Source organism: Oryctolagus cuniculus, chromosome Y (genome assembly GCF_051225735.1).
Source record: "Oryctolagus cuniculus isolate XC-2025 breed Fujian yellow rabbit chromosome Y, ASM5122573v1, whole genome shotgun sequence".
Lineage (NCBI taxonomy): Eukaryota > Metazoa > Chordata > Mammalia > Lagomorpha > Leporidae > Oryctolagus > Oryctolagus cuniculus.
The window spans coordinates 29,853,815-29,881,758 of NC_142889.1; the positions used below are offsets into that span (position 1 = coordinate 29,853,815).

Here is a 27,944-nt window from a genome sequence, read left to right on the forward strand (position 1 = left end):
GTTAGGGGTCAGGTTGAATGAGGCTTCTCTGATGAACTTACAGGATTATAACTCCTTAACTCCACCCCTCTTCATCTCTATATGTGTGAAATAAAAATTCAAATTTAGCCCTCCAAGCACACCCAACATAAAATGATAGGAAACGCATGGTAAACTTCTACATGAATCTTGGGTCTGTTCTCTCTCCCACACCCACAATGGAATTAACCTTTTTCATTAACACTGTCAAATATGTACTTTCAACAGAATCTTACAGAGAGAGAATAACTTAATATTTTAATGGTTTCAAATTCCAAATTATGATGTTTCTTTTTCACATTTAAAGATAGGTTGATGCACTTGAGACAAAGCAGCTCTGTGCAAGCATCTAATAAGGGACTGTCACTCCTTGAATATGTTGACAATATAGAGGTATGACTAAAAAGTTATTGTAATCTAAATTACACTAGAGAAATTAGTAATTTTGTAAAAAGTATGCAATATAAATATGTGTGTTTGTGATCACACTTGAAGATTGAGATTTTATGATTCTGAAGCACACACAGTATTTACCCCTATCTTTATTGAAAAATTTGTAATATGGTGACTAAATATGCTGTAGCTCATTTGGAGTGAACATCACTTTGAGCAAGGATTTCTTTAAAAAAAAAAAGATTTCTCTATTTATTTGAAATTCAGAATTTCAGAGAGAGAGAGAGAGAGAGATCTTCCATCAGCAGGTTCACTCTTCAAATGGTCACATCAGCCAGGGCTAGGCCAGCCTGAAGCCAGGAGCCTGGAGTTTCTTCTGAGTGTTCCACATGGATGCAGGGGCCCGAGGACTGGGGCCATCCTCTGCTACTCTCCCATACATATTACCAGAGAGTTTGAGTAGAAGTAGGGGAGCCAGGACTCTAAAATAAAAGCACATACATGATGCCTATATCACAGGAGGTGACTTAACCCACTGCACAACAAAGCCAGCCATCTCTGCAGCAAGGATTTAAAAATAAAAAAACTTTGATGTTAAGCTTTTAACTTTCTGCAGTACAATTACATTCACTTAACAACATTATCAGAATTGTATATAAATTTAACAAATGAATTATTACAAAATAAAAATGGCCATACATTATTCATTTTTCTATTATAATTCCCAGTATTTTCAGCCTTTTGTGATTGTGCATTCTCTTCTTCAGTTCCTTCTGATAACTGAGCTACAAAAGAATGAGACTATGCCTTGCAGACTGAGCTGGGTCATTCTCACTTCTAGTACAGCTCCACATTTCAGCTATGCCACCCCAATGCAGGGGTACAAGCTGTTTCCCTGGTGCTTTAAGAAGAGTACGATTTAGCAGTTTGTCTTCACCACTAGTAGTTTTTAAACTGGTATTTTAAGCCACAAGCAGCAGGAAGAGGCTGGGCATGCAGAATGGCAGCAGAAGCAGGCCCTTGCTCACCTGTGTCAGCCAGGCCACCCTGCCCTATGTGGACCTGTAGTTCTAGAAGGTGAACCAGAACCTGATCTCCAGCATGAAGATGTACAGAAACCACAGCATCACGGCATAGCCATGCTTGGCTCTGTGCATCGTGGTGCCCTCATGGCCACCTAGCTCAGTGCCAGGAGGAAGCTCAAGTCACCCACCCAGCACAGGGTTGCACTTGCTGATCTTGACTGCCTCTGGTTCTGTTCCACCAGGTGTGTGTCCATGACAGCCATGCTGCCTATCATCACCAGTGAGGTCAGACCACTTGTGATGGTGGTTCCAGGGAGATAGTACCATGCTCAGCCTGGGCACACATGATTCCCATGTGAGGCTAGACAAGGCCCTAAGTGGATGGGAGAACTACAGTGATTAGCAGCTCTCTACCTACAGGGGTGACTTGGTATAGTCAGGCACCCAGGCACCCTGTGTCCAGCTGCCTTCAGGGTGTGGCTGTTCTGGCCTGGTATGTTTGGAACATGGGGAAGACCAGAAGAGGCCAGGTCAGCTTGCAGGCCAGGCAGCCAAACCCATCCCCACATGGTGTCTCCTGCTGCATGAAGTATTTTTCCAAGCTCACCACCTGAGCCCCCTGTTACATGCTGGCACCAGTGCAGGAGCAGAGGGCTGGAGTCATTGGGGCAGAGCCTCCAGGGGGAGCTGCAGGCCCACCTGAGATACTGAGACTTTCCACTCCCCACAAGGAAGGAAATGGAACTCACACAGGTGGTTCTACAGGGTTTCATGCATCCCTGAATTCCCAACATTTGTTCCTGCTGCACCTGTACAACTGTCCACCCTGAACTCCCAGCAGAGATCAAATCCTCTGGTTCTGCAGGTGCCATCTGTCCCCACCAGAACAGGTTGGCTCACTTCACTGAACCAGGAGGCCCGGCAGATCTTGTCCAGCATCCTGCATGGGGTTCTGGCTCTAGATTTGAGAGGACCCTTATATCACCACCTCTGCCTTGCAACCCCAGCCACCTCCTCCCTGCAAACACTTCCATTCCCTGCTGTCTGCCTTAGAACAACCTGCTTGGAATACATGTTAGGAGGCTACTGACATTGCCCATGTCAAATATAGTACTAATAGTTTTCTGGTATTCAGTTTAGGCTCCTAGTTTTGTGGTGAAGGCGTTGTCATCCATGCTGTGTAACAAAGTTGCAGCCAGAAGAGGGGGAACTCTGCAAAGCAAGAAGTCAATGACTAAACTGAAGCCATTCTCTGCTGTGTTTAATAGTCTGAATGATGTAGTTATTGGGTTTGGGTGTGGGGATCATGAATATCAATGCTAAGCAAAATTGTTTCTTGTAAAAAAATGAATACAGGAGGTGACTGGAGAAATGAGAGGGGAATGTCCTAAAAACTGTATAGAGAAAAATGTTATTAGGAACATGTATAATGAGTTTTATGAGAAAATAGAAAGAGCATGCAGGTGCTTGTTCTCACAGACCCTCCCTTGCCTTACACAGGAGTGTATGATGAAACTGGTAAGTACATAGTTAATACTACGGCAAGTGGACTGATGTACAAGCACTGACATTCTTACAAAGGTTAGATGTTATGCCCCTGCTTGGAAATATAGAACAAAGGAACAAGGAACTTTTAACATTAGGCAATGCAATAGGTCCTGTAAGAAACATTTTAAAATAAATCCATTAACCTTAAAAATCTTAGACTTTTTGTCTAGCAACTTTAGATAAGATAAGCAAGTTTCATATAGCTGAGGCATTCACTATGCATAGAGGAAAGATTAATGGGAAGGTTATGATGAGGCCATGAAAGGAAAATGAAACAAAACATGATTAATAGAGAAAGGTTATGCATAGACATTCACTTGTGATGTGCTCTTTCTCTGAAAGAATAGAGGCTTAGAAGGAAGAAGGCTAAATGAAGAATATGTGTAAAAAGAGTATAAGGTAAAGCTGTGAGAAGGAACAGCAGAATGATGCCTCCCCTTGCTAATTAAATCTCATCTCCTTATCTTGTCTCTTCACTGGCACCCCCCCTCCTTGGACCTGCCACGGCTGGACCATGGCAGTTTTGTCCTGGCTGTGTCTCAGTTGTTGCTGGTATTTGGGGAAATGAATGAGAAAATAGAAGAGCCCTCACTGTCAACTTTCTGTCTCTCTCTCTCTAATACTTTTTTAAAAATGTTTAAATAATCAGTGTTCTAATACCTCTTACAGTAACACAGTACCTTCTTGTCATTCTTCATATTCAGGATTCCTTTGGAAGTATTCAATTATTTGAAATGAATTTTGAATACCTATTTAAATTTAAGAAAAAAGGTATAGTTAGTTTCAAATAGTAACTGAGAAAACTTTTAATCAAAAAACACGATCCCAAGTTAATCTATCCAGGTACATTTGGGGACTGAGCCAGCAGCTTAAAGATTTTCTCTCTCTCTCTCTTTCTCCTCCCTCCATTCCTATCTGTATGTAGCTCTGCATTTAAAATAAATAAATCATACAAAAATTATTTTCAAGACAAATGCAAAACAGAAACAGTTTGAGACATAATACAAACCTAAATAACTAATCTCCATCAGAGCTGCACTTCAGGAAATGTTCAAAAGTTTCTTCCAGAGGAGGAAAATGATGCCAGATGGAAATACTTGACTACATGGGGTATGTACTCTTTAGAATACTATACCGCAGTAAGAAACAATGAAATCCAGTCATTTGCAAAAAAATGGAGGAATCTGGAACACATCATGCTGAGTGAAATAAGACAGTCCCAAAGGGACAAATACCATATGTTCTCCCTGATCGGTGACAACTGACTGAACACCAAAAAGAAAACCTGTTGAAGTGAAATCGACACTATAAGAAACAGTGACTTGATCAGCATAGCCCAGATTGTTAATGAACAACTTAATACATTATCCCTCTTAGTAGTTTTTTTTTGTCTGTTCTACTTAATATGACTGGTTTAATTCTGTAATTAATCCACAGTTATTCTTAAGTGTTGAAATTTAACTGAAATGTGATCCCTGTTAAACATAAGAGTGGGGATAAGAGAGGGAAGAGATGTACGATTTGGGACATGCTCAAGCTGACTTGCCCCAAATGGTAGAGTTAGAAGCATACCAGGGGACTCCAATTTAATCCCATCAAGGTGGCATGTACCAATGCCATCTCACTAGTCCAAGTGATCAATTTCTGTTCACAATTGATCATAATGAAAGGGCTAATAGTCAAAGGGAGCTCATAAACAATGTAGTACCTGCTAATATTAACCGATAGAATAAATAAAGGGGAGAGTGATCCAACATGGGAAGCGAGATACTCAGCAGACTCATAGAATGGAAGATGTCCTAAACAGCACTCTGGCCTCAGAATCAGCCCTAAAGGCATTCGGATCTGGCTGAAAAGCCCATGAGAGTATTTCAGGCATGGAAAGCCAAGACACCCTTGAAAAAAAAAAAAAAAAAAAAAAAAAAAAAAAAAAAAAAAAAAAAAACACCTAAATGAAAGATCTCTGTGAGTGAGATCCCAGTGGAAAGAACAGGTCTTCAAAGAAGGAGGTACCTTTCTCTGAAGGGAGGATAGAACCTCCACTTTGAATATGACCTTGTCTAAACAAGATAAGAGTCGGAGAACTCAAGGGGCTTCCATAGCCTTGGAAACTCATGACTGGTGCATAGGGAGATTACTGATGCCATAAACAGGAGTGTCAATTTCTAAAGTCAACAACAGGAGTCACTGTGAACTTACTCCTCATGTAGGATCTCTGTCCTTAATGTGCTGTACATTGAAGCTTAATGCTACAGTGAGTACTCAAACAGTATATTTCGCTTTGTGTTTCTATGGGGGTGCAAACTGTTGAAATCTTTACTTAATGTATACTAAACTGATCTTCTGTAAAAAAAAAAAAAAAAGAAATTATTAATTCCCAACTTGACTCTCGCTGGGATTAAACATGACAATAGGTCTGATCTGATTTCATCATCATTTAAAAAATCATCTATTATTTTTCACTTTATGTTTGTGTGGGAGCTAACTGTTGAAATCTTTACTTAATGTATGCTAAACTGATCTCCTGTATATAAAGAGAATTGAAAATGAATCCTCATGTGAATGGAAGGGGAGAGGTAGTGGGAAAGGGGAGGGATGCGGGTGGGAGAGATGTTATGGGGGGGAAGCCATTGTAATCCATAAGCCGTACTTTGGAAATTTATATTCATTAAATAAAAGTTTAAAAAAAAACTAAATGAAAGATCTCTGTGAGTGAGATCCCAGTGGAAAGAACAGGTCTTCAAAGAAGGAGGTACCTTTCTCTGAAGGGAGGAGAGAGCCTCCACTTTGAATATGACCTTGTCTAAACAAGATAAGAGTCAGAGAACTCAAGGGGCTTCCATAGCCATGGAAACTCATGACTGGTGCATAGGGAGATTACTGATGCCATAAACAGGAGTGTCAATTTCTAAAGTCAACAACAGGAATCACTGTGCACTTACTCCTCATGTAGGATCTCTGTCCTTAATGTGCTGTACATTGAGATTTAATGCTCTAACGAGTACTCAAACAGTATATTTCCCTTTGTGTTTCTATGGGGGTGCAAACTGTTGAAATCTTTACCTAATGTATACTAAATAAAAATTATTGATCCTGATCCCTGTTCTCTGGAAGCCCAGTCATGATTCTTAATTGACTTATTGATTCGTGTCTCACATTAACCACTCATGAAGTGGTGAAACCCAGGTAATGTGCCAGGTGGGCTAGTAAGATGGGTAAGTCAGGGCTCTTCAGAGAAGTGATTTTCATTATTAACTAATAGTTTCATGCTTACCCCACTGCTTTGTAATACATACAGTGACATACCTATAGAACAGGTAGACAAATCAGCAGCCATTCTTCTACAGGAAAATTAAATTAGGTCATTTATCAACTGCTGGGTGATTTCAGATAGTTACTTATCTCAAAATGAAGCCTCCACTGCGTGTGTCAAATCTGTAGCTCAGCCCCTAAAGTTCCCTCAAGTTTGGGAGCATAATTAGTCAGTTTTGTTTCTCCTGTCTTCCTGATATGCTATTTTAATTTTCAGAAATTTCCAACAAACCGAGAAAATGGCCTTTAGTCAGGTATGGCTCAATAAAATGATTTATTTTTCTTCCTTGGAATAAAGTAGTCACTTGTTCAAAGCAATTAACTTTGATCTTCTGTACATATAGTTAATTGAAAATGAATCTTGATATGAATGGAATTGGAGAGGGAGCAGGAGATGGGAGGGTTGTGGGTGGGAGGGAAGTTTTTGGGGGGTGAGCCACTGTAATCCAAAAACTGTACTTTGGAAATTTATATTTATTAAATAAAAGTTAAAAAAAGAAAGCAATTAACTTGACAGAACAGGCTCTAAAACTAATAAAATAAATGTTCTCTAGATTAGTGTGTATATGATCATGGTTCTATAATAATAATAACCAGCAACCATATGTGATTATATGGATAAAGAAAAAAGCACATAAGGACCCACAATAGATGCTAACATTGGTTAACATTGGAGTGAGCATTCAGATGAGTGAAGAGTGCACAAATTTTCATAAGATCTAATACATTATTTATGTAATGCGTATAACATTTCAAAAATTACTTTAGCTGTTTTGTAAATATTCACTTGTTTAATCGCATAATAACTATTTGACATTGGTTCCATTGTTATCTCCACTCTATAGATGAGAAAAATAAGACCTGGGAATTCTATTATCACTTGGGCAATCTGAGTATGTGGCAGTGCTGAAATTTAACACCATTGACTGGGCTCACCTGTGTTATGCTCTGCAGTCAGTATTAAAGGAGATACCAACAAATAAGAGTTTCTCATGGTAGTGAGATTCCAGATAATTTTTTACTCTTTCAGGTATTATTCTGATATCTTATGAAGAACATGAATAATTAATACAATGGGAAAAAATAAAAATACTAGTTTGGTACATCAGATCAGTACAAGGTCTAATTTATTCATTTAGAAAGAATTTGTTGAGTTATTGCTATATTCTAATAAGTATGTTAAGAACTTTACATATATGTGTGTGTGTGTATATATATATATATATGGCTTTAATTTTTAGTGACAATTTACATGATAATTAGGTATTTCAGTGGGAAGCAAGAGACTTGAATATCTGTGAAAATCTTCTGAAACAGTTATTTTCAATTTTCATTTTCATTTCCATTTATAAGACCCCTTCTGTCCAGATTTTTCCAAAAATTTGTACCACTTCATAAGCATTCCTGGAGTCTATGTAAACATCCCCTCTTGGCCCTCAAGAAGTTTTAGAGTGTGATTGAGGGTATACAACTCAGAGGTCTGAGCAGATAGGTTTATAGGTAATCTGTCATTTTCACATATTGAATGACTATTACCATCCATAATTGCATAATCATTATATTTCCCCTCCATGACTCAAGTTTAACCATCACAGAGAGCCACATCCCCTCATGTAAAGGACCATCTCTCATATCTGCTTTCATACTCTACAATACCTTAACAGTTATGATCAGGTATTGTTTTACAGGCTCCCACCTTTTATAAAATTCAGCTAGGTTTGTACAGCATTGATTGTTAAATTAATCTTTTCCAAAAGAATGACCTCCTATTTTAAATTCTGGAATTAGTCAATTATATTTATCTCTTTGGTTTAGATTTTTTTTTGAAAGATAGAGTTACAGAGAGAGGTAAAAACAGAGAGAGGTCTTCCATCCGCTGGTTAAATCCCCAGATGGCTGCAACAGCCAGAGCTGCACCAATCCAAAGTCAGGAGCTGGGAGCTTCATCTGAGTCTCCATGTGGGTGCAGGGGCCAAAGCACTTGGGCCATCTTCTACCACTTTCCCAGGCCATAGTAGAGAGCTGGATTAGAAGAGGAGCAGCTGGGACTAGAACCAGCACTCATATGGGACATTGGCTCTTCAGGCCAGGGCTTTGACCAAATAATTTGGGTGTTTCAGTCAATCATTGAAGCAATGCAGTCCACCTATTTTGTTTTCTTCCCCCGTTCGGATTTTCCACTGATAGGCAAAGTGGTTTCTGCTTTCTGTGTCTGGTGGCCAGATCTAGAAATCACATTTTAAGTCAGCATCACTAAAACTTGTGTGGTCATGGGGAATTTTACTGAGAATGGTATAGGAATTGTAAACCAGTGTGACAAGCCTGTGCAATTTAGTAGATAGCTCTTAATTCCTGTAATAATCTATAAAACACATCAGATTTCTTTACTAGTAAAGCTGTTTCAGCTTAATTTTTAGAGGCATAATTTTAACCTTTCTTTACTTCCCTCTTTTGCCCATACTGAAGAGTCAATATGATGTTGTTGTTGTTCTCTCTGGAAATTTTAGGACTCATAGCTGCCCATTATTTACTGTGAGTATCTGTCCTAATTTTAATAATTAGATTTGCTGAAGTGATTGGTTCCCACCTCTGGAATACATAGGAAGGAACTTCACATTTCTCCTGTACCTAATTTAACTTTTTCTTTCAAAAGCAACATTTTTTCTTACATTTGTTGAATATTTAGTGGAGGGATAAGCTTATGATTTTAAAATAAATGGAATGTATGTCATAGTAAAAATTAAAAAAAGAATAAGAAAGAATGTAGGAGAGAGAGTGGGAGCTTGGGTAGGGTGGATATTATGGTGGGAATTATCAGTATGCTCCTGAATCTGTACATAAGATTACATGAAATTTGTTCCCTATTATAAAAATTATTAAAACTAAAAAAAAAAATAGGACCTGAAAGTCATCCTTATTTACCCCAGACATTTTTAATTTTTCTTTGTATAATTTTATATCCTATGTTTGGCAAGCAAGGGAGAACTAGGCTGACCTGGAATCCACAAGGAATATTTAATCCTCCTCTTTTTGTTCCAACTCTAGATATATTAAGTGCTCCAGGAAGGACCTCTCAAAAAGGAATCACTGACTACCACCACCCCAGTCCTCATCAAAGATCAAGAGGTGAATTATCTTCATTTTTCTAACTCTGAACATTTTTTGGAAATGCCCTGGCTTTCCACAGTGGTAAAATGCCGTGGCTCTAATAGCTTTCACTGGCTTTAGAGTCACTCCTTCCCTCTTTGTAGTTTGCTGGCCCCAGTGAGCTTTCATGTCTCTTTGAAGAGGCCTTGTTTTTAACATTTTGTGTATTATTTTTTCCACTGTGGATATGAATTTTTCCATATGCTATTTTTTAATCCTCCTTCCTTCACACAAAGATTTTTTGAGCTTCTGTGTGTCTATGTGGCTAACTTTAATTTTGACATATCTAATTTAAAAAACATTGTCTCAGCTGACTCTCAGGGCTGAGCCCAGCATATTTTCTTATTTGATCTCTAAGCCTTTGTAAGAATGCAGAGGGATTTTTCTCTTTCTTTTGATGTTGAAGTTCAAATGTCTTTGATGCATTTTGTGATCTCAAGGTTGATTTTTTAAAATTTTTTTCATCATTACCTCCCTTACGCCTTACAATTTTACTCTGGGGAATTATCACATTAATGATCTTTGGGATGTTGTCCTTAGGTGAGGAGATTCACAGTCCAGCAATGTCTTCTCTTTCCCAAATTTTCATAGCCTCCCTCCCGATCATCCCATTTTTCTCTCTTGCAGATAATATGTTCATTAAAGGCATCACTGCAACCCAGGTATAGTAGCTGAGTTGCAAGAATTGATCTAAATGTTTTGTCAGACTAAGTGGGTTTTTTGAAATTGGCTTCATTTCTTTCTTGAAGTTTCTGACTTCAATACTTATAAAGGAAGCTTACTAAGACAACATCTCCCTGAAACATTGGGACTTCCTGAGGTAGATGCATAATATATGTCATCTGTTTAAGCAGAATAAGAACGTTTTCTACATTATTTTTTTTACATTTTTGCTTTTTTCAATTTTGTTCATAAATCAGGATGTGCGGTACGTTCAGCCTTTCCATATTTTTAAACCCCTCTTTCCTTGTCTCCTCTCCCCATGATGCTCATTCTGGGCCCCATTTTAAGCTGTGTAAGGAGACAGATATGATAACGGATCCCAGAATTTAGCCCCAGAACCTTTTCCCTCTTCTATTAGAGGAAATATGGGAGTAGGAATTAAAACAACAGGACTTAGAGTTTTCATTACAGCAAAGAGTATAATCTCTCTCCTGGGGAGACAAAGCTTTATCATGTACAGACAAAATGAGACCCTGACATATCTAGACTTCATGTGAACCAAGTTTAGGACAGAAAAATGAGGGCATTACAATTTTCTTTATTTATTTTTTTGCAAACAAAACACAGATTTCACAAATATAAACATGCATATAGCATGCATAATTGAAAATGCATCCAGAGAGAAATGATTCAAGTCCTGTTATTTAGGACTTACAATTTATGGCCCAAGACTTCAATTTTTTGATAAAGTTTCTTTTTTTGATAAAGTTTCAAGAGGGATGAGACAAAAATAGAAATTTGAGAAGTTCAACCTAACCAAAACTATCTCTTACAAAGATTCTCTGCATCTGTAAGTTGTTCCTTCTATTGATAAAAATTAAACATATTTTAAATAGAAGAATTTTATACAATGGGGAATAAGCTCCAAACAGAAATAATAACATTACGGGACAAAATAATTTATAACAATACAACACACAATCAAATTTACCAAGCTTTACAATAGTCATAGCCAAAGGAAAAACAGGATACATGTAGAGTTTGATGCAAAGTAAGGAGCCAAGTATAACTTTTTAGTTTTTTGTAGTTGAAAGTTTGTGTATTTGTAGTTGAAAACCAGAGAGACATACAGAGAGATCTACATCTTCTGCCCACTTATTTACTCTCCAGATGCCCACAACAGACAGGGATGATCCAAGTTGAAGCCAGAAGGCAGGAACTCATTCAAGGTTCCCACCATGAATGGCAGGAATTCAAGTCTTTGGACCACAATATGTCTTTCATTGTACATGTTAGCATGAAACTGGACTTGGAAGCAGACCCAGGAATTGAATCCAGACACTCCAGCATTAGGTGCAAATGTCCTAAGTAGTATCTTAGCCACTATACCAAATGCGCAACCTTGAATATGTTTAATGTATTCAATTAGAACAAGTTTTTTTTTATAGATTTATTTTATTTATTTGAAAGGCAGAGTTAGAGGAGAGAGAGGTAGAGCCAGAGAAAGAGAGAGAGGTTTTCAATCCATTGGTTCACTCCACAAATAACCACAATGGCCAGAGCTGAGCTGATCTGAAGCTAGCAGCCAGGAGCTTCTTCTGGGTCCCCAACATGGGTGCAGGGGCCCAAGGACTTGGGTCATCTTCTACTGCTTTCCCAGGCCATAGCAGAGAGCTGGATTGGAAGTGGAGCAGCCAGGACTAGAATTGGTGCCCATATGGGATGCTGGAACTTCAGGCCAGGGCTTTAACCCACCATGCCACAGCGCCAGCCTGAGAACAAGTTTTATGGGTACTTAAATCTATTTGGAAAATAATTCTTATGTGTTTCTCTGCATAAGATCCTTTGTCTTTTTCATGATTTACTACACAAGCAATACGTGTGATGTGTTAAAATAATTTTAATCCACACAACAAAATTAGGTGAGGTAATACATTATGCATTTATAAAATAAGGCCAATTACTTCCCTAAGCCCAAAATGTTAAAAAGGTAAAATGGTACATTGCGGGGAATATAAGCCAGGGGTAAGTTTCACACAGTGGTGTAAGACACTAGTACTCAAACAGTATTATTCACTTTGTGTTTCTATGTGGGTGCAAACTGTTGAAATCTTTACTTAATGTATGCTAAACTGATCTGTATATAAAGAGAATTGAAAATGAATCTTGATGTGAATGGAAGGGGAGAGGGAGAGGGAAAGAGGAGGGTTGCGGGTGGGAGGGAAGTTATGGGGGGGGAGCCATTGTAATCCATAAGCTGTACTTTGGAAATTTATATTCATTAAATAAAAGTTAAAAAAAAAGACACCATTTAAAATGCACACATTGGTATTGGAGTGCTGATTGCAGTCCTGGCACCTCCACCCCAACCCAGCTCCCTGGTTAAACAATACATTAAAGCTCAAGATGATGCCTCAACAGTTTGTGCTACTGCCACCCACAAGGAGACATATCTGAGCCCTGGATCTTGGATCCTTGCTCCTGGCTATGGCTTTTTCCAACCCTGACAGTTGTGGTAATTTGAGGAGTGAACTAGCAGATGGAAGATCTCTGTTCCTTTCTTTTAGTTCTGTTTTTGTTCTGCCTTTCAATTAGATAAAGTAAATAAATAGCTGTTTTTTTAAAAAGTACAGATAAAAAAATCATGAAAGGTACAGTGGAAAATAACCTTGTTATCAAAGATAATAGCTTTGAAAATTTCACAAAGAAAGTATCATTTTACAATAAATCATTCTTTGAAGAAATTCATATGGCTTTGCTCATATAAAGTAATTATCATTTAAGTATATGGTATAACTATTGTTAAAGGACAACAACAAAATGATTGTTACAAATGGCCATGGTGACCTCACTGTCATCTGAAACGCCCCAGACTATTATGAGTGGTCTTACTTTAAATTTCTGTGTTGATGCCTGAATCACTTGAAATGCTTTGTGAAGGTAAGAATACTGAATGAATATAAGGCCACTTTTTATATATGCTAGAGTTATAAAATATCTATGCACATTGCTTAGCACTGCACATGGAACACTGATACATTAGTGCTGGCCATTTCAGAAATTTGCTTTATATTAAAATTGAATGAGAATTGTGTATTATAACTCTCATACAAGGAGTTAAGATACTTCCCAGTGTATTCTGTGTTCTTCTCAGTGTGAATGTCATTCTCGGCCATTTTTGTTGATTCTGCTTCTCCTGTGTCTTTATCCAAGGTCAAATGTATGCTATATGTCACCAGGAATACTGAGGTAACCTTTGAAATGTGTTCTTTGCCACTCTGCCTCCCAAATCCTTGCCCAGACTTGTAGCTGTTCATATATGTTTTTAAAATGTATACCCCATTGCTTAAAAAAACACAACTGTCAGGACCAGCATTGTAATACAGCAGAGTAAACCATGATTACGATCCTGACATTCCATTCATAGTGTCAGTTCAAATCTGGGTTGCTGTACTTCCAATCCAACCCCCTGCTAATTCACCTGGAAGAGAAGTGGATGATGGCCCAAGTACTTGGGCCCCGTCACCCATGTGAGAGAACTGGATTGAGTTACAGGCTTCTGTTTTTGTCACTGCTCAACCATCAGCCACCAGAGTTATTTGTAGAGTAAAACAGCAGGTGGAAGATCTTTTTATCTTCCTCACTCTTTAACTCCACCTTTCAAGTCAATTGTTTAAAATCTTTAAAAATCACCATATCATTTGTGAATGAAATACAGTTAAACATTTCAATTTAAATCATCATTTTGTAGTATTTTTCTATGTCTAAACCACTGCTTTAGATATTTGTGCAGTAGAATTTTTGTTTTCAGTTAAGAACGTCGTTCCCTTTTTGTGTCTTTCATTTATATTTTATAATTTTTATTGTAGTGATCTTTCACTTTTTTGGGTAAAATTCATTACAAAATATCTGAATGTAGCTGTTATGAATGGTGATTATTCATGATTTTGCTTTCACAGAGTTCATTACTAGTACATGAAAAAACAACTGCCTTTTTCATGTTGCTTTTGTAAAATGCACCTTTACTGAACTGAATTATCAGTTCCAAGAACATTTTTGTGCAGGGTTTAGATTTTTCCATATACAATAACATCATCTGTTAACAAGAATATTTTGAGTTTCTCCATTCCAATTTTGTGGCCTTTCTTTCTCCTCCCTATTTGATCCTCTTTATATTTCTAATATCATACAGAATAACAGTGTTGAAACTAATAATGTTTTGTTCCAGACCTGAGAGGAAATGATTTCAGCATTTCCCCATTCAGTATGATTTTGACAAGATGCCAAAAGGTAGCCTTTATAATTTTGAGGTCAGCTCTTATATTAAATTTTTGATGGGCCATTAGCTTGAAGCATTCTTGAATTTTGCGAAGTGCTTTTCCTCATATATTTAGATGCTTATATTTCTTGTACATTCTATTGACATGGTTTATGGTGATTTTTATTTGTGAAGGTTGAATCACCTCTGCATCTCTTAGATAAATCACACTTGATCTGATAAACTATCTTGTAGATGTGTTGGATTTGGGTTGCTAGGCTTTGGTTGATAACATCTGCATCTATTTTCACCAAGGACATTGATTTGTAGCTTTGCTTTTATATTGTGTCCTGTTCTGTTTTGGTATCAGAGTGATCTGTAAGAGGTTTGGTAGATTCACATCCTATTCATATTTTTTTTTTATCTTTTATTTAATGAATATAAATTTCCAAAGTACGTCTCATGGGTTACAATGGCTTTCCCCCCCATACCGTCCCTCCCACCCACCACCCTCCCCTTTCCCACTCCCTCTCCCCTTCCATTCACATCAAGATTCATTTTCGATTATCTTAGTATACAGAAGATCAGCTTAGTATACCTTAAGTAAGGATTTCAACAGTTTGTTCCCACACAGAAACATAAAGTGAAAAATAATAGATGATTTTTTTTAAATGATGATGAAATCAGATCAGACCTATTGTCATGTTTAATCCCAGTGAGAGTCAAGTTGGGAATTGATAGTTTCTTTTTTTTTTTTTTTAACAGAAGATCAGTTTAGTGTACATTAAGTAAAGATTTCAACAGTTTGCACCCCCATAGAAACACAAAGTGAAATATACTGTTTGAGTACTCGTTATAGCATTAAGCCTCAGTGTACAGCACATTAAGGACAGAGATCCTACATGAGGAGTAAGTGCACAGTGACTCCTGTTGTTGACTTTACAAATTGACACTCCTGTTTATGGCATCAGTAATCTCCCTATGCACCAGTCATGAGTTTCCAAGGCTATGGAAGCCCCTTGAGTTCTCCGACTCTTATCTTGTTTAGACAAGGTCATAGTCAAAGTGGAGGTTCTCTCCTCCCTTCAGAGAAAGGCACCTCCCTCTTTGAAGACCTGTTCTTTCCACTGGGATCTCACTCACAGAGATCTTTTTGCCAGAGTGTCTTGGCTTTCCATGCCTGAAATACTCTCATGGGCTTTTCAGCCAGATCCGAGTGCCTTTAGGGCTGATTCTGAGGCCAGAGTGCTATTTAGGACATCCGCCATTCTATGAGTCTGCTGAGTATCTCACTTCCCATGTTGGATCACTCTCCCCTTTATTTATTCTATCGGTTGGTGTTAGCAGATACTAGACTTGTTTATGTGCTCCCTTTGACTCTTAGTCCTTTCATTATGATCAATTGTGAACTGAAATTGATCACTTGGAATAGTGAGATGGCATTGGCACATGCCACCTTGATGGGATTGAATTGGAATCCCCTGGTATGTTTCCAACTCTACCAATTGGGGCAAGTCAGCCCGAGCATGCCTCAAATTATACATCTCTTCCCTCTCTTATTCCCACTTTTATGTTTAACAGGGATCACATTTCAGTTAATTTTCAACACTTAAGAATAACTGTGTGATAATTACAGAATTAAACCAGTCATATTAAGTAGAACAGACAAAAAAAAAAAAATACTATGAGGGATAATGTATTAAGTTGTCCATTAGCAGTCAGGGCTATGCTGATCAAGTCACCATTTCTCATAGTGTCCATTTCACTTCAGGAGGTTTCCTTTTTGGTGTTCAGTCAGTTGTCACCGATCAGGGAGAACATATGGTATTTGTCCCTTTGGGACTGGCTTACTTCACTCAGCATGATGTGTTCCAGATTCCTCCATTTTGTTGCAAATGACTGGATTTCGTTGTTTCTTACTGCGGTATAGTATTCTAAAGAATACATATCCCATAATTTCTTTATCCAGTCTACCATTGATGGGCATTTAGGTTGGTTCCAGGTCTTGGCTATTGTGAATTGTGCTGCAATAAACATTAGGGTGCAGACCGCTTTTTTCTTTATCAATTTAAACTCCTTTGGGTAAATTCCAAGGAGTGGGATGGCTGGGTCGAACGGTAGGGTTATATTCAGGTTTCTGAGGAATCTCCAGACTGATTTCCATAGTGGCTTGACCAGTTTGCATTCCCACCAACAGTGGGTTAGTGTCCCTTTTTCCCCACATCCTCACCAGCATCTGTTGTTGGTAGATTTCTGTATGTGAGCCAAAAGGTGTTTGAGTTAGTTCTTCTTAAATATTTTGTAGAATTCAGTAGTAAAGGGTATCTGGATATTAAATTACTAATATTAATGAATCTAAAGGGAGACAATCAATTTATTTTTTTTTTTTGGACAGGCAGAGTGGACAGTGAGAGAGAGACAGAGAGAAAGGTCTTCCTTTTACCATTGGTTCACCCTCCAATGGCCGCTGTGGCCAGCACACTGTGGCCAGCACACCACGCTGATCCGAAGCCAGGAGCCAGGTGCTTCTCCTGGTGTCCCATGGGGTGCAGGGCCCAAGCACTTTGGCCATTCTCCACTGCACTCCCAGGCCACAGCAGAGAGCTGGCCTGGCAGAGGGGCAACTGGGACAGAATCCGGTGCCCCGACTCGGACTAGAACCCAGTGTGCTGGTGCTGCAAGGCAGAGGATTAGCCTAGTGAACCACGGTGCTGGCCAGAGACAATCAATTTAACACAATAGTAAGGGAGGACATCAACAACACCCCACTTTCTTCAATGGACATATCAACTAGACAAAAAATCAGTAAAGAAACAAGAGCTAATCAAAACTCTGGACCAAATGTACCTAGCTGGTATCTACAGAACTTATTTTTTTTAAAGATGTATTTTATTTGGGGTAAGTCCAATAGAGCATGTGCAAAACTGTACAGTTAGAAATGTGCCAGGGGATTCCAATTCAGTCCCTTCAAGGTGGCATGTACCAATGCCATCTCACTAGTCAAAGTGATCAGTTTCAGTTCATAATTGATCATAATGAGAGAATTAAGTGTCAAAAGGATCACATAAACAAGACTAGTGTCTGCTAATATTAACTGATAGAATTAAAATGAGAAAATTATACAACATGGGAAGTTGGATACACAGCAGACTCAGAATTTTAGATGTCCTAAACAGCACTCTGGCCTCAGAATCAGCCCTTAAGGCATTCAGATCTGTCTAATAAGCCCATGAGAGTGTTTCAGGCATGGAAAGCCAAGACACTCTGGCAAAAAAAAAAAAATAGCCTAAATGAAAGATCTCTGTCAGTGAGATCCCAGAGGAAAGAATGGGCCATCAAAGAAGGAGGTACCTTTCTCTGAAGGGAGGAGAGAGCTTCCACTTTGGCTGTGGCCTTGTTAAATAAGATCAGAGTTGGTGAACTCAAGCAGCATCCATAGCCTTGGCAGCTCATGACAAGAGCCTCCAGTGAGTGTCAACTGGGGGAGAGAGAAAGAGAGGAGCAGACTTGGCAGGGACTGGGGGACAGGGCGGAGAGAGCAAGAGAGGGAGGCAGTGAGCAGTGAGCGAGCATGCCAGGAGTCAGTGAGAAGGGGCAAAGCTGCCACTCCTGCCTGAGGCACCACAGATGGGAGTGGGGGAGGCAGGGAAGGAACACAGAGGGAAGAAGAAAGGCCAAGAGGAGAAGGTGGCCGGAGGCAGTGGCGGCTGCTGCTGCTGCTGCTGCTGCTGCTGGTGGTTATAGGGGAGAAGGAGGAGCAGGTGGAGGGCAGGGGTTGAGGGAGTGAATGAGAGAAGCAAATGCGTGAGGGAGGGGAGGGAAGGGAGGGTCACGCGGGGGCACACATGCGCACAGGAAGCACTCTCAGAGGCGAGTGTAACTGGATCGGGTTTGCTGCCAGCGGTATGAGCTTTGGCCGCCATTTTACAACAGCTCCACTTGCAGGGATACAGGGAGCAGGGAGCATGCAACCCAATCCCCTGGGACAGGATTCCTTGGCCATAGCCCAAAGGGGAGGGCTAGTTGCACATAGTGATTTAGATGAAAGAGCTATTGAAGCTTTGAAAGAATTCAATGAAGACGGTGCATTGGCAATTTTTCAGCAGTTTAATGACAGTGATCTCTCTCATGTTCAGAACAAAAGTGCCTTTTTATGTGGAGTCATGAAGACTTAAAGGCAGAGAGAAAAACAGGGGACCAAAGTAGCGGACTCTAGTAAAGGACCAGATGAGACAAAAATTAAAGCACTCTTGGGAAGAACAGGCTACACACTTGATGTGACCACTGGACAGAGGAAGTATGGGGGACTGCCTCCAGATTCTGTTTATTCAGGTCAGCAGCCTTCTGTTGGCATTGAGATATTTGTGGGGAAGATCCCAAGCAATCTATTTGAGGATGTGCTTGTTCCGTTATTTGAGAAAGCTGGACCTATTTGGGATCTTCGTCTTATGATGGATCCACTCACTGGTCTCAATAGAGGTTATGCATTTGTCACTTTTTGTACAAAAAAAAGCAGCTCAGGAGGTTTTTAAACTGTATAATAATCATGAAATTCGTTCTGGAAAACATATTGGTGTCTGCATCTCGGTTGCCAACAATAGGCTTTTTGTGGGCTCTATTCCTAAGAGTAAAACCAAGGAACAGATTCTTGAAGAATTTAGCAAAGTAACAGAGGGTCTTACAGACGTCATTTTATACCACCAACCAGATGACAAGAAAAAAAAAAAAAACAGGCTTTTGCTTTCTTGAATATGAAGATCACAAAACAGCTGCCCAGGCAAGATGTAGGCTAATGAGTGGTAAAGTCAAGGTCTGGAAAAATGTTGGAACTGTTGAATGGGCTGATCCTATAGAGGATCCTGATCCTGAGGTTATGGCAAAGGTGAAGGTACTTTTTGTATGTAACCTTGCCAATACTGTAACAGAAGAGATTTTAGAAAAGGCATTTAGTCAGTTTGGAAAACTGGAATGAATGAGGAAACTGAAAGATTATGCATTCATTCATTTTGATGAACGAGATGGTGCTGTTAAGGCTATGGAAGAAATGAATGTCAAAGACTTGGAGGGAGAAAACATTGAAATTGTTTTTGCTAAGCCACCAGATCAGAAAAGGAAAGAAAGAAAAGCTCAGAGGCAAGCAGCAATCAAATGTATGATGATTACTGCTATTATGGTCCAACTCATATGCCCCCTCCAACAAGAGGTCGAGGGCGTGGAGGTAGAGGTGGTTATGAATATCCTCCAGATTATTATGGATATGAAGATTATTATGATTATTTTGGCTATGATTACCATAACTGTCATGGTGGATATGAAGATCCATACTATGGTTATGAAGATTTTCAAGTTGGAGCTAGAGGAAGGGGTGGTAGAGGAGTAAGGGGTGCTGCTCCATCCAGAGGTCATGGGGCTGCTCCTCCCTGTGGTAGAGCCAGTTATTCACAGAGAGGAGGTCCTGGATCAGCAAGAGGCATTGGTGGTGTGAGAGGAGGTGTTCAAAAACAAAGAGGTCATGGGCAGGGAAAAGGGGTCGAGGCCTGTCCTGACCTGTTACAATGAAGACAGACTTGCTATGTGGGATTACACCAGAAGCTTGCAGTGGAGTAATGGTAAGGAAATCAAGCAACCTTAAATATCTTGGCTGTATAGGAGCATATTCTATTGCAGAAGACCTTCCTATGAAGATCATGGAATCAAATCCGGGACATTGAACTAATACTTGGACTTTGATATGAATTTCTTTAACAATTTTCTATGCAGTGCAAGTTATTAAACTAAAGCTACTCTATTTTCCAAATGTGTTCCAACAGAAATCCTTCATAACTTCTAGCATGATCGCTTAATAAAGAATAAAGTTCTTCTCTTTAAAAAATCTGCTCTAAGTAGATTTTTCCCCTGTTTTTTTAAATTAAGGATCCCAGCAGTGGTATTCTGAAATATTATCTTGAATTTGTGCATTTAAATTTTATTGCTGTGGTATAGATGAATTCCACTATTGGTATCCTTAAATTTTATTTCTACTCACCAAGGTTAATCATGATTGTCTGTATCTTTTTATAGTAATAATCACTTTTGAATTGTGTTCAGATATGCAGTTTCAGGTGTAATCATCAGGGCTGGTTAGTCAGGCATTTCAGATAGTGGTTCTTTTCGGAATCTTTTTTAAAGGGTTGGTTAACTATCACAGTAGCAGAAGATTTAACTATACCCTGGCTGTACTGTACATAGAAAAATCTTTGTAGATAAAAGCAAGGCTTGTTAAATATGATATGAGGGTAAGATTTTAATATACCAAATGTAGCATTCTTAGTTGCCTTTAGTTTCAGAGGCTTTTAAGACTTCCTCATGACTATGATAACAGGCCTTGCTTTAGTCATATTTTGTGGCTGAAAAAGCAGCCTTGCTTCTTCATACATTGTAGTTATTTGGATGTATAATAGTTTAGCAATATGTTACTTTTTTAAGACATCAGATGTTCAAAAAAAGTCCATCCAAACTTGTACTAAATACTGCAGTGTCCCTTTATAAAAAGTCAGACTAAAACTGACAATTGTACAGCAAAGCCTGACATTTGGATATTTTGAAGTTTTTTCATAAATCATAGAAATTAGTATATGGCTGTAGTTTAGCTTTTTAGGTAAAAGGTATGTTTCATTAGTGCATTTCTTACTGCTGCTCACTGTAAAAATGTGAATCAGCTTTCCATTTCCTATGCAGGTCATGGTAACTTATAGAGTAGAGTACAATCATTTGTGCTATGTTTTTTTTAATTTTCTAAAGCACCTTGATGACAGTGAGTATTCAGTGGTGAAGCATCCTCTATTGAATCACCCTCAAAAATTTTTTTTGCCAAGTCCTAAGTTGATAGCTTAAAGTCAAAAGTAAAATTATAGTTTAATTAGGATTTTGTGTAAATAAATCCCTTCTCCCCTTCCCGAAAGGGATACTGCAGTTATATCACACAAACCCAATAGGCACCATGATGAAGGTCAGAGCTTATACTTAATTAAGGTTTTATACACACCAGTTCCCCAGTAAATGCAAATTTAACAAGAAAATTAGACATGTCATATGTTCAAAATGCTCATGGCAAACAATCATTTTGCATTCCTGCAAATAAAATTGTTTTATACTGTAAGCTGGAGGCGAGTGTAACTTATTTTTGTAATAAAGTTTTTATTTTTTATGTGTATTAATATAAATGTGTGTTAGTGTAGAAATCTTCTGGTTTAAAAATTTAGAATTGCACACATTTCAGTATGTTTATTTGTACTTACATAATTTTAGAATAGTGGTTGCCAATAGCCTGTATGTTTTACATTAATTGTTTTTTGTTATCTTAATAAACCATTTTGGTATGTTGTATGTCAGTTACTGGGATACCTGGGACATAGAGTGTAATTTAAAAATTTGTCAATAAGTATTCATTGGAATATATGTAAATGTGCCTTGCTGGTTGTTGAAACTTACCTACAAAATGAGTATGGGGTGACAAAATTAGTTCTTGGTGCTTAATGAAACTTTCTGCCACTGATTTTATATATTATTACCCCGTGCTTTTTAAAAGTACATCTCTCTCAAATCTTAGTGTGAGATTGAGGGCTACACAAAACATTTACATTTCATTCTACCATAATGAATATGCTAGGTTGTGGAAAGTGGGTAAACTAAATGTAGCCTTCAGTAAAATTGAATCTCAGTGTAATCCTTGGTACTGGTATTTTCCAGTTCCAAGCAGTTAAATGATCCCATCCAAGAGGTCATTGCCATGCCTATGGGCACTTTACTGTCGTACCATTTTTAAGGGACACTGTCAAGGTGTTTAAGTTAATTCTCATATTTATTTGTTGGGATTTTAGAACAGGATTGTTTGACAAACTAAAAACTGCATTTTCAAAGTTGAAAGATGAACACTTTTGTGAGTTCACAAATGTGTTCTTTAAGAAAACATTAAAATATGAAGCTGTGGACTTCCAAGACTATTTGGCATTCTCAGTTTGGGGACTTGGGAAAGAAAACTGATGTAAAGAAATTGTGAAGAATTGATGGTTATATGTAAAGAAGGGTAATGTAAACATTGATGATGAAATATGTATACACTCAAGTGAAATTACTTGACAGTATTCATTTGAATAACTTTGAATTCAAGCCATTATAATTACTTTTAAAATTAAATATCATTTGTACTGTTCTGATAATGGGTGCAGTTTTTGAGCAATATAATCAGGGCTAAATATGCTTGTAGTGATTAGTGATGTGAACAATTAAGTTCTGACAAGAAATACTAACAGATATTTTCAACCTTAAATTTGTGTAGTAAAATGAGTATCAAACTGTTAACAGACATCAAGGAAAATAGGCAATGCATATAAACATACTTTTGAATGTTGTGTGGCCTATAAAGCAATAATGCAATTTTTATGGAATGTCATGGGATATAAGAAATGGAAATGCAAAAATAATCCTTTAGTAAAAATGTCAACATGTTAAAGGGGGGATGTTAATTAATGTAGGTTATTGCTATTTGTGATTTGTTTATGGGTTCTTGGCTTTGACAGCTTCAAAGAATGGACACATGGCAAGTTAAAGAAATTTTGTACATATTGTCAAGGAAAGGGTCCTAAATCCAAGAGTCAGGTCCCTTTCTTGGGATCTAAAATGTTTCCTTAAAACATTCTGATTGTTAAAAAGAAAACTTGAGTTACCTAACCCAAACATACCAAGATTTTGTTTCTGCAGACTACTTTCAATCAAAAGTGTTCATAAATTTAGTTTTATCAGTTTTCAGAAAGTTACTTTGTGAGAAAACTGTGTTGTCTCTATTCTTCCAAGCATGCTTTTTGTGAAAGATTTTCAGCCTTTGCAACTTAATCAGATGTTTAAAAAGAAGGGAGAATTCACAAACAAGAGCTGTTGCACTCTCATGGTAACATGTGTAACATGACAAACTTTTCTACTGATAATAAATCTTAACAAAAAATGTAAAACATCTTCCTCATAAAATAGGAACAACATAGGCCGGCGCCGCGGCTCACTAGGCTAATCCTCCACCTAGCGGCGCCGGCACACCGGGTTCTAGTCCCGGTCGGGGTGCCGGATTCTGTCCCGGTTGCCCCTCTTCCAGGCCAGCCCTCTGCTGTGGCCTGGGAGTGCAGTGGAGGATGGCCCAGGTGCTTGGGCCCTGCACCCCATGGGAGACCAGGAAAAGCACCTGGCTCCTGGCTCCTGCCATCGGATCGGTGCGGTGCGCCGGCCTCAGCGCGCCGGCCGCGGCGGCCATTGGAGGGTGAACCAACGGCAAAGGAAGACCTTTCTCTCTGTCTCTCTCTCTCACTGTCCACTCTGCCTGTCAAAAAAAAAAAAAATAGGAACAACATAGAAATGGATTAATGGGGTAATCTGGGGCATTCCGTTGTATAAGATATTTGAAAAGAATTAGGTTGAACTTCATGCTAGATGAGCAAAATTGACAAATTCATTACAAGTTTTTTCACGTAGCCAAAAGTTAATCAAAAATGTGGCAAAAGATCACCATGACATGTAGCCTTTATTTTAAGGGGAGAAACAGAAAAGTAGAACGGCTTCATGCATTTAGGAGAGGGAGCGAATCCTACAATAAATGATTGTTCCAGTCTCTAGAACTTTGAACAGTACCCACCATGACAGTTTTTTGTGCATACCATAAAATTTTTACCTGGCCATAGGAACTCAGTGGTGGGTATGAAGTTAATGAATAAGTAGCAATATATAAAAGAAACAGACTGGGATGGTGTTTAAGGTGTAGTTATTACTTACTAACCATACCACTCAATAGGGCATGCCACTAAATATGCTAGTTATAACCAATTCTTGCATTTTTTACCTGGGCAAATTAGTAGACTGACTTTAGAGTCTGTCACTTTTAAAAAAAAAATACTTGAGGCCGGCGCCGCGGCTCACTAGGCTAATCCTCCGCCTAGCGGCGCCGGCACACCGGGTTCTAGTCCCGGTCAGGGCGCCGGATTCTGTCCCGGTTGCCCCTCTTCCAGGCCAGCCCTCTGCTGTGGCCAGGGAGTGCAGTGGAGGATGGCCCAGGTGCTTGGGCCCTGCACCCCATGGGAGACCAGGAAAAGCACCTGGCTCCTGGCTCCTGCCATCGGATCAGCGCGGTGCGCCGGCCACAGCGCGCCGGCCGCGGCGGCCATTGGAGGGTGAACCAACGGCAAAGGAAGACCTTTCTCTCTGTCTCTCTCTCTCACTGTCCACTCTGCCTGTCAAAAAATAAAAAAAAAAAAAATACTTGAGACTTAAATTCTGTTAGCACCACAGTCTGCCTTCAGTAATATTAAAATATCTTTGAGGACCGGAAGCATTTAGTTGGAAAAACAATCTTTTTGCAAATGCAAATCAGTATTACTAACACTCTGGGTCAAAGATTAGGTTTTTAATGATATTAACAGTAGTCTGGTAAACATTTAGAGTCTGACATTGAGAAACAAAAGCTTGTTACCTGACTAGTATTTTTGTTTAAAAATATTAGTTCCATTAGCTTATTTAAATTGTCTGACATTTATCCATAGAATTTATATTTATTTCATTCCTTTCATCTCACTGAAAACTGTCTGCAGGCTCTTTGATTTGGATTAGATGTGTGAAGTACTGTCTTTTGCCAAAAACCTCAAATTAACTGTTCTTTTAAACGTAGTGGATTTGTGTTTGTTTGGAGATCAGTTCAAAACTATCTGTACTATCTGTACTGCCTCTGATGTTAAGATTTTATGTATAGCATAAGGAAGCTAGCTCTGACTATTTTCCTAAGAATAAATACCTATTTTTGTAGCATGTCTTAGGATCTCCAGGAGTCCAAGAATTATTGTGAGTGTCCTCCATTTCATTTTTCACTTAATAGCTTTTAAATAGACATTTGGGAGTCATTAGAGACCTGTCTTGCTTTTGGATTATCTTATACATTCAAAGAATCTAGTCATTGGTAAAAAAAAAAAAAATCCCCAAGATATCCTCAATTGCAAGCACATGAATGGGAGGTGTATAGAATAAATATTGGTCTGGTCTTCACTTAATTTTAATTGTTGATGGAAATATCCTGTGGTCATGTACATGTCTTTGTATTTGAAGTTAATGGTAATTTAATTCTGGTTTTCTGGGAACATGGCCCACTGTGCAGTGTTCTTTTCTACCACTGGCAAATGAAATTTCTCTGAAGATTTGGAAAGAAACAAAAAAAAGAGTGTCCATTGTTAAATAAACAACAGCAGTCACCATGTACTTACTCCCCATGTAGGATATCTGTCCTTCATGTGTTGTAGAAAAAAATACACTAGAGAAAGAGAATTATAGATAAATATTCCAGATGGACATAGATACAAAAATCCCCATCCAAATATTAGCCAATCTAATCCAAAACACATCAGAAAGATCACTCACCTAGACAAATTGGGATTTATCCCTGGTATGCAAGGATGAATCAACATTCTCAAGTAAAGAAATGTGATATATCACATTAACAAACTGATGAACAAAATAAACAAAGATGATCTTAATAGATGCAGAGAAAGCATTTTATAAAATACAACATTATTTTATGAAGAAAGCCTTATGCAAATTGTGTATAGAAAGAATATTCCTATATAAGAATGTTGTTCATATATTGATTGTGATCACATTGAATCTCTAGAATTATTTTGGTTGTATAGAATTTTGATAATATTGAATCTTCTAATCTTGAAAGATTTTCCCATTTTGTATATTCTTATTCTTTGTTTAGCATTTTGTAATTTTCTTAGAGATTTTTGGAATCCTTAGTTAAATTCAATCCAAGAATTTATTTTTTGTGTCTATCATGCATGAGATTAATCTTATGAGTAGTTTCTCATCCCTGGTATTGTGTTTATATTTTTAGGAAATGTTATCTTACTAACCACAAACATTATTTTTTAAGATTTATTTATTTTGCTTGAAAGTCACAGTTGCAGAGAGAGGAGAGGCAGGGAGAGAGAGAGAGAGAGGTCTTGCATCCACTGGTTCACTCCCCAGATGGCCACAATGGCCAGAGTTGCCTTGATCCAAACGAAGGAGCCAGGAGCTTCTTCCAGGTATCCCACATGGGTGCAGGTCCCAAGGACTTGGACCATCTTCTACTGCTTTTTCAGGCCATAGCAGAGAGCTGGATCAGAAATGGAACAGCAGGGTCTCAACTGGTGCCAATATGGGATGCCGGCACTGCAGAAAGTGGCTTTACCCGCTTTGCCACAGTACTGGCCCTAGTATTGTGGTTGAATGCAAAGGTTATTGAATTTTGTGTGTTGATTTTATATCCTGCCACTCTACCAAACTCTCAGTGAAGTCTTTTGGATCCTCTATATATAGAACCATGTCATCAAATAGGGGTAGTTTGGATTCCTCTTTTCTAATTTGTATCAATTTGGTTTCTTTTTATTGCCTAGTGGCTGTGGCTAAAACTAGCAGGACTATGTTAAATAGCAATGGTGAGAGAGGGGATCCACTGTATGGAGGAGAAAAAAAAAAATATTCTCCTCAAATCAGCTAATTTGGCCCCTTCTAAACAAAAATTAAAAGGTCAAGAACATGCAAGTCTTCTGGAATTAAATCATTTAAATTTAAATTTAGATCATTTAGATGATCATACAAAGACCCAAGGAACCGCATTGTTTGGAAATATCATGAACATTAGCTATCACTTCGATGGAGCAAAACCAGAACATTTTCCTGAAGCCATATGGTTGTGGTTCAGTATGTTTTTTGAATGACCCAGTTATCTTATTATTAAGGGTCAAACTGATAGTTTTGAGACACAAACACAAAAGCTCTTGTAATTAAAAGTGTGACAGTGAGAGAACACTCAATTATCAAGAAGGATTGGATAGGATAAGGTTGTATTTTTGAAAGTTTAACATTGATATCAAGAAACCAGAGTACTGATCTTTTTGAGGGTGGCCAATCCATTTGATGTAAACATGAAGAACTTCTAAAGTAAAACTTCTTGCACCTTTCATTAAGTGCATAAATTGGAAATAAGTCTGGGAAAGCTCTCCAGAAATACATAGGAGTCCCCTATCAGGAGGATGAGTGCCCTGCCAATAGTGTAAGAAAAATTCTGCCCTCATTAAGAAATTTTCTGATACTATATGTAACTTTATTGTTTTTAGTAGAATTAGTGTAAAACAGTGGCATGACTTTGTAGTACTAAGTAATTTTTGGGTTTGACATTTGTAAAATTCAGGCTTTTTATGTATGATGTATCATAATAGAGCTAATTTATCCACTTGCTGATCTTTGCATGATCAAAATACCAGCTTTTTGCTGCTTTGAAATTAGAAGATTTTTTTAAATGTAACTGTTGATATTGGCATTTGTGTATGAAAAGACTCCTTAATAGATCTTGTTTCTAAAAATTCAAATACAACTACAATAAATTCTAGTTAGTCAAGTGTTACTGCATAAATATTCTGTAATATGTGTATAAAAGTGATGCTTTTGACTTCATATGAAACACTCCATTTGACTTATTCATTGATGACTACTTAAATTAATAAACATTACATTAAATTTTCATAAAGGGT

The 27,944-nt window shown here is 38.2% G+C and overlaps 2 pseudogenes across 1 annotated transcript in view; both read left to right on the forward strand.

Annotated features, from left to right (window-relative positions):
• The window catches only part of LOC149119463 (uncharacterized), a 271,925-nt pseudogene that overhangs the window by 39,222 nt on the left and 204,759 nt on the right, over positions 1-27,944 (forward strand). The gene's annotated exons all lie outside the window — the stretch shown is intronic.
• On the forward strand, positions 18,382-19,923 carry LOC149119464 (heterogeneous nuclear ribonucleoprotein Q pseudogene; annotated as a pseudogene).